Source organism: Trematomus bernacchii, unplaced genomic scaffold (genome assembly GCF_902827165.1).
Source record: "Trematomus bernacchii unplaced genomic scaffold, fTreBer1.1, whole genome shotgun sequence".
Taxonomy (NCBI): Eukaryota; Metazoa; Chordata; class Actinopteri; order Perciformes; family Nototheniidae; genus Trematomus; species Trematomus bernacchii.
The window spans coordinates 5,108,454-5,116,913 of record NW_022988050.1 but is presented as its reverse complement, the minus strand read 5'-3'; positions in this window follow the sequence as shown (position 1 = coordinate 5,116,913).

The window sequence follows — 8,460 nt, the reverse complement described above, 5'->3', positions numbered from 1 at the left end:
TATAAACCAATTCTCATGCATGTCCAAATATATTTGAGTATTGACCAAATACACACTTAATGTTCACTTTGTCTTACAATTACAGAGTTTGCATATTAGTGCCATATATATATATTTTTTTTTTCAGTAGCTTTTATATCATGTGACTAAATGACTCCAAATCACTAAACTGAATATTAAGGACACTTCTCTTTTTGTATAGGATTTTGATGTTTTTATGAATGCTGAAATAATGACAATTAAAAACGGTGGATTTCTGTCACAAAATGTCATAGAATGAAAACTAAATGCAACTAGAGAATGCAATTCCTGAAGAAATTGCTAGTGGGAATGCTTTATGCTGAAAAGCTGACGCTAAACTGCTATGCTGAAATGTAATGTGTAAGAAGAAAGTGAAGAATTTAGATTGAAATGATACATGAACACTGGGGGCTTGAATGTGTGATGAGAGAAGAAAAGAAAGTAAAAACGCTTGGAAAAGCAGTAGAATATTTGAACTGCAAACTTTTGAACTAACTTGATGGCGAATGATCTGTCGCCATGCCAACGGCATTTGATGACATCCCATAATACGCTTAGATGCGTTGATGGCTGCATCGTTACCAAACCTGTGAAGTTTTGGGCCGTTTGGAGCATTTTCACTGAAGTTATGAGAAAACCGTGTTTCATGGCGAGCATTGTGTTGCCATGGCAACGGCATTTGAAGAAATCTCAAAACTGTCCCGTAGATGTCTTCACGGCTGGACTGTTGGCACACGTGAAGTTTGAGCACTTTTTGAAAATGTTCATAGGAGTTATAGCGACATCGTCTTTTATGGCGAGGGATGCGTTTCCATGGCAACGGCATATGATGAAACCCCATTATTGACGTAGAGCTGTTGAGGGCTGGACCGTTAACCATTATCTGAAGTGTGGCGCTGTTTTGACCCTTTTCATAGGCGTTACGACAACATCGTGTTTTATGGCGAGGGATATGGTGAGATGTCAGATTTGACGTAGAGCAGTTGAGGCATGGAGAGGTGATATACAGGTGAAGATTGTGGGACGACCGGACCGTGTCCATTGGAGCTACAGCGACATCGTCTTTTATGGCGAGGGATGCGTTTCCATGGCAACAGCCTATGGTGAGATCTCAGATTTGGCGTAAAGCTGTTGAGGCATGGACCGGTGATATGCAAGCGAAGTTTGGGGGACAATCGGACCGTGTCCATTGGAGTTACAGCGACATCGTGGCGAGGGATGCGTTGCCTTGGAAACGGCATATGATGACACCCCATAATTGACGTAGAGCTGTTGAGGGCAGGACCATTAACCATTATCTGAAATCTGCTGCTCTGAGCATGTCAGTTGGAGTTATGACATAATCGTGTTCCATGACACAGGTGTTTATATTTGAGCTAACGACGTGTCCAGAGATCAAAGATTTCCATGGTGATGTGCAGTAATCAGTGAGAGGAGAGCATTTTAATTGTTCTGAATGAGAGATAAACCTCTTAAATGTGAACGTTTTGTTGAAGAACCGTAACAGATATCGGTGAAATTTCAAAGCGTGAAGCATGTCAAGGAACTTGAGCATCTGAAGTGTACTTTTTGTGTACTTTACTTTCGGGTTAATAATGTGGCCTTTTTGGCAGATTAACTAAAGGTGTGCGGCTGCTGTGGTGGGGAAAGATGAGGCTGAACTTACAATGGGGTTTAATGGAGACATGTTGAAAGTTTTTGTCACTTCATGCACTCAAGAGGCATTTTGTTTAATTATTTTGCTTAATTTATTTTTATTTTTCAAGCGACGAGATGTTTTCCTACGTTTCTCATGAAAAATTATGTCTCAGGAATGTAGGGTTTGGGAATTATGGCAGGTTTAAAAGAAAAATATAAAGGCAAAATGAAATCTGTCCTCCACTCTAGCTGTGACATCACACACTCTAAAATCTGAAGAAGGCCTCTTTACCAAGGTCTGAACAATGTTTAATATCTCTAAAAGTATGAATCAGATTTAAAAGTTGTGTTACACGAATAATGTCAGAAAGATGTGTAACATTTTAAAGTTGGAATGAGGTTTCTGTATGAAGGAGCAGTTAGCAGTTGAAGTTGCATGAAGATTGTTCAAGTCTGAAGAGTTTCTCCATTGACTTCCATGTTAAAAATGTGATGAATTATGGGATGTATCTCTGGAATTATGAAAGTTATGAACAAGAAAAGTAATGGCCATCGATTCCCGACCGAGCTGAACGGAGTTTCTGTGATGTGGAATGTGGGAGAAGAAGAGGTGCAAAATAACCCGGTGGAATAATAAAGAATTTTGTGCGTAGCATAACAGCTAGTTGGAATGCGGTATCCTACTCCCCTCAATGTGCAGGGTTGGAAGAAGTATTCAGATCCCTTACTTAAGTGAAATGACTAATAATATGGTCTTAAAAGCCCTGATTTCAAATGTGTACTTAAGTGAAAGTAAAAAAGTATTAGTGCAAAATGTACTCATTCTGCATAATATAAAGTACTGAAGTATTATCAGCCAAATGTACTATGAAAAGTAAAAGTACTCATTATGCAGGATGGATCTTTTCATTGCATTATATCATTATGGTTCAAATTTGGTCCTGTTTTTATTAATCTAAGCATTTTAGTATTGTAGTTGTTCAATGTGGACCACATTTAGATACTTTAAATACTTTGTAGATTAGTAGTGCAGCACTGCATTATACCACAGCAGCATATCATGTGTTTTTTGGGGACAAAGTCACTTTGAAAGGACTAATAAGTACATTATATGCCTTTGGAATGCAGCCGAATAGAAGTATAAAGCAGCATCAAATGGAAATACTCCAGTAAAGTACAATTATGTCAGGTACAGTACTTGAGTAAATGTACTTAGTTACTTTCCACCACTGTTTATGTGTACTTTGGATGTTTTCAGTGCATTACAAAGAGTGGTTTGCCTATAGTTTCTCACCTTAAGAGATACAACCAAAGACATTCATTGGTTTTATTAAATCGAGAGTCACTGATCACATCCAAAAACTACATCTCAGCCTCCAGGTGCTGAACAGGATGTTCCGATTGCACAGAAAGACGGCATCTGTTTTTTATTCCCTTGACAACCAGAAGTGATCTTAGCATGTTTGACACACTTAAGCTATCACATCTGGGTTGATGTTTGTGCAGCAGGGTGGCGGTGGCAGAATAAAGAGTCCCTCGATCCACCAGAGGATTGTCTCCAAGCTGCAGTCTCTGTCAGAAAGCATCCATCCTGCAAACACGTCCTTTAATGAGACACAGCATCTGTCTTTGACCCAGTGCTCTGGTGCTGAAAGGAGAAAAATAAAGAGAAATCACTTCCAATAAAGCATTATTGGAGCCTTTCCCTCCACAGGGTGGCATGGTTTCACTACAACACACTTACAGCGGCCTGGAAAACACACTTGGTGATTGACACAGGCAGCTGGTGGATCCCGATGCCAGACAGTGATTCCCCACGGCTGATGCACCCGGTCAGTCTTCGCTACCAGACGATTATCATAAAAGAGGACGTGAAGATTGTTGGGGGGAGCCGAGGTTTCAGCAGAGAGGCCGTCTGGAGGCTATTTGTCACATGAGTTGTCAGGGGCCATAAAGCAGGGATGGAGAAAGGCACAATGAGAAATAAGAATAAATGGTCCATGTGAGGACTCTGGTGGAGCCTACAGGTTCAGACTCTGTCACTATTGTTGCAGCTGAGGGACCTGCTGCCTTTTAAGCATGTGTGTTTGAGTACAAAACAGGATAATAAAACATATGAGTGCGTTAGTAATGATGGTTGGATGCTGACTGAAAATCTCAAAAAAGCCAAATTGATAAACTGCACACAACACACATTTAAACAACATTTGTTGTATAATCAAGAGTTACATAAGGAGATTAATAACCTCTTGTTTCTGTCAAATAGTTAGCTTAGCATTAAGACCGGATTTTACAAAACATATTCTTTCAACTGGTGTGTCATTCAAACACGAATTGGATTCGTTTTTGCTGCACTTGAGAACAGCAGTGCTATTATGAGTGGTTATGGATTAATTTTGATAAAAGACTTTTACTCTTAAGACCTGCATGAATTATGAATGGATGGTTTTTCTTTCTTCCTGAAAGTGCTTCGAAGACAGCTGGAAAAAGGGGATAATGAAGAAGCCCATTATGCACTGCAGACAAACCAAACAGCATCAAAGATATCTTCCACTTGCGTCTATACTAATTATCAAGCCAGGGACATTTCTTCTCATGTGATTATAATGTTTTTTAAATTGCCCCCTTTGGCATAGTTGAGCTCCAGTGAGCAGCGCAGCTTCTCCACTTGGGTGGTTGGGTCAGGGCTGCTTGGCGACAGGCAGAAGGTGCAGGAAGCCTGACTAAGCCCGACAAACTTGCTCCCAGGTTGCCTCTTAGGGATGAGGGATGGAGCAGAAGAGTATATCACATTTGTGTGATGTGTTGGCAGCCATTTCTGCCCCAAAAGAGGATGATCGATGCAGCTTTGCAACCAAATCAAACTCCCTTCCTCCCCAGTGGATTAGACAATACCTGTCCACACACATTTACAAATTCCTCCAACATGATACATTTATCAGTGTGAAAGTGTTTGATTAGAAACATCCAGCCTTTCTCACAAAGGTGTAGCAGAGTGCTCAGGATGGGATTTATAAATTACTATACGTTTTTTATTCCAGGAGAGCTAAAATGATTAACAAACTCTTTAATTCAGCTACAATGATAATGCTTAGCTGTTTAAGCAATTTTTTTACATGAAAATCCAACTTCCAATGTGAGGTTTTATTTATCACCTGTAATATTAAACTGAAACTGAACTTAGGTTAACATTTTGGGTCTTTGGACTATTGGTCGTATAAGAAAATGAAAATTTGAAGACATTGTCTTAAAATCCGAGTGATTATATTTGGTATTTGTCTTGTTTTCTGGAATTTAATAATAATTAATTAATAAAGAAAATAAAAAAGAGAGGAATAGATCATAAAAGATAGATATATTTTTAAGACCGATTTACATTTGGGTGATGGAGCTTTTAAAGATGACAAGAACAATTCATAAGCAATAACAGAGGTTGGCACTGTGCCGCTATCAATTGTTATTATAATTTGTTGGGTCCAGGTTAGAATTGATGTGCATTGTTTTAAAAAACACATGAAAAAGTTGCTTATTGGCTGCAGACCTAGTTTGGTTTAAATATGTCATATTTTTCAGATTCACCCATCCCATCTCATACCCCTGTCAGAACATATATAGAATAAATGCAAGATATGTCTGCTCATGTGTCCCTGCTGTTCTGCCCCTCATCTCACAAGGCAACCCTTCCTGTAGAAATGTCAGAAATAGCCTCAGTGTTGACTCCTGGCTGGGTCCCATGATGGCTGCTGAGATGGTTTGGTGGTCGGAGGAGCTATCAAGTCTCCATCAGTGGCAGCAACCGTCACCATTCTCCCACGAGTAGCTACCTCTGAATAAAAAAAAAAAAACCCTCACAACCTCTGTCACCCGGCTCCCCCATCCTTACCCTTACCCCCACCCTACATGCGGCGGGCCATGAGTGCTATTACAAGTTACAGCGTTGCCTAGCAACTGGCTGGCGGATTACAATCGGGGCTGTACGTGGTGGAGATTTAACGCTGTTTATGGGGGTGTCAATGCGTGTTTAGTGCTGTGCGTGTATGCAATTGTGTGTATGGGAGCAGAGGGAACAAGTGTCTGAGTGAGTCAGTTGTGTGTGTGTGTGTGTGTGTGTGTGTGTGTGTGTGTGTGTGTGTGTGTGTGTGTGTGTGTGTGTGTGTGTGTGTGTGTGTGTGTGTGTGTGTATATACGGGAATCTGTAATTGCTGACGTGAGTGTGTGCGGATGTGTCACTAGTGCTCTGTTTCTCCTGCAACTTCCAGACAGTATACTGTAAACTTTGACTCAAAGTGTCCGTCTTTGTAAAACTTTGGACATTTTCAATTTCACTGCTGCTTGGGTTGCAGATTGATTTCACGGTTGGCTGGCATTTTGGGAATTACACTCATTTTGTTTCTTTTCGAGAGTTAGGAGTGATAACATATCTGTCTGTTAATAATGTGATGTTAAAACCAGGGACAGTTAGCATAGCTTAGCATAAAGACTGAAAAGAGAGATAAACGGTTAGCCTGGCAAACAAAATAACATTTTTAAGCACTTTTCTTTACTCACTTTGTACATACTGATATACACCTGAACATCAGCAGGAGAGGACTCTTTATTGTAGAGACACTACATACTGATAATCACCTTAACATCAGCAGGAGAGGACTCTTTAAAGTAGAGACACTACATACTGATAATCACCTTAACATCAGCAGGAGAGGACTCTTTAAAGTAGAGACACTACATACTGATAATCACCTTAACATCAGCAGGAGAGGACTCTTTAAAGTAGAGACACTACGTACTGATATACACCTGAACATCAGCAGGAGAGGACTCTTTAAAGTAGAGACACTACATACTGATAATCACCTTAACATCAGCAGGAGAGGACTCTTTAAAGTAGAGACACTACATGCTGATAATCACCTGAACATCAGCAGGAGAGGACTCTTTAAAGTAGAGACACTACGTACTGATATACACCTGAACATCAGCAGGAGAGGACTCTTTAAAGTAGAGACACTACATACTGATAATCACCTTAACATCAGCAGGAGAGGACTCTTTAAAGTAGAGACACTACATGCTGATAATCACCTGAACATCAGCAGGAGAGGACTCTTTAAAGTAGAGACACTACGTACTGATATACACCTGAACATCAGCAGGAGAGGACTCTTTAAAGTAGAGACACTACGTACTGATATACACCTGAACATCAGCAGGAGAGGACTCTTTAAAGTAGAGACACTACGTACTGATATACACCTGAACATCAGCAGGAGAGGACTCTTTAAAGTAGAGACACTATTTAGACCCCTGGACTAGCTTCCTTTATCAAGCCGTGACGATTAAGGGCTTCTGGGAAATGCTGTTCGTTAAAAGCTGCACCAAAAACTGAAATGTAGAACAGACAATGATATTAAATTGTTTTAAACATATGCTAACCTTATCTTAGTATATGTAGTTAAATACATAACAAACTGTTGAGTAAGGTTGTGTTTAAGGCTGCATTTTATTTTGTTATCATTGTTGGTAGAAAAGTTGATGGGATTTTGAATCAGGTTTTCTTACTTCTGAATCAACCCAGGGGTTCTGGTTTCACTTCATCTCTCTGCGGGGAGTATCTGTTTATGCCAGACTATTTCCTAGCTCCAAGAAGTCGACAGGAAACCAGCAGACACTCCAGGAAGTCACATGTCCTCCCTGTAAAAACAATGAGTTGTAACTTTTTTAATGTTTTTGTTTTCTACAAATTAAACAAACAAGATATTCAGTACAACTCAGTATGCTTTGGATGGATTTTGGACAGAGCTAGGCTAACTTTCTCCCTTCTTTGTGCTAAGCTAAGCTAAATTAAGCTCAAATAAACCAAGCTAAGATAAACTAAGCTAAAATAAGCTAGGCCAAGATATGCTAGGCTAAAATAAGCTAGGCTAAGCTAAACTCAGCTAGACTGCTGCTTAGGGGTGCATACCGGTCCCCCGTATTACCGAAATACCGGTTACTGGCAGATCCGGTTTTCGATACTTTTTAGATTATCTTTTTTTTAATTTATTTTTTTTATATAAAGTTACGCGTAATATCCTTAAACTCACGCCCAAACCGCCAGCCAATCAGATTGCGCGTCTTGCAACGGCTTCTGTAATTGGCTTGATTGCCAAGCAACGCCCTTCACCTTCCTCCCGAACGTCTGAGCCTTTCGGTTAGCTTTCGTTTTTTCATTAGCTCGATGTCGGCACGAAAACCGTGTGGCTGCATATGACTGCCAGTCTGAATGGTGGGGTCTGAAACCACTGCAAGACGTTTATTTCTGGGAAAGGCGGCAACACATCCAACCTCTCAAAACATTTGCTACTGTCACATAAAATCAGAGTACAGGAATGTACAATCTTCAAGCCTGTGTTGTCAAACGTGTTTTTCATTGTTTGTTCAGTACTAAAAGGTTGAAGTCCCACAATTAATTGTAATATACATTTGACATTTGAACTATATCACAAAGCGCTTCAATTTTTCCCTTATGCAACATGAAAGTATCACGATATGTATCGGTCGAGTATCGGTATCGTTCAGTAGTATCGGTATCGTAAAAAAGTCAACGATATGCATCCCTACTTCTGCTGTAGCTTTATGTTTGAAAGACAGGTGTAAGAGTGGTATCAATCATATTAAATGTTCTCGTTTAAATCTCCAGCAGAAAGTTTATTTCCCAAAATGTTGAACTACATCCCAGTCTTTCCTGTCATCAAACCAGCAGCCAGAAAACTTTTCTTTCCCAGGTCTTCCAACTTTCATTTAATGCGGACATAAATCTTA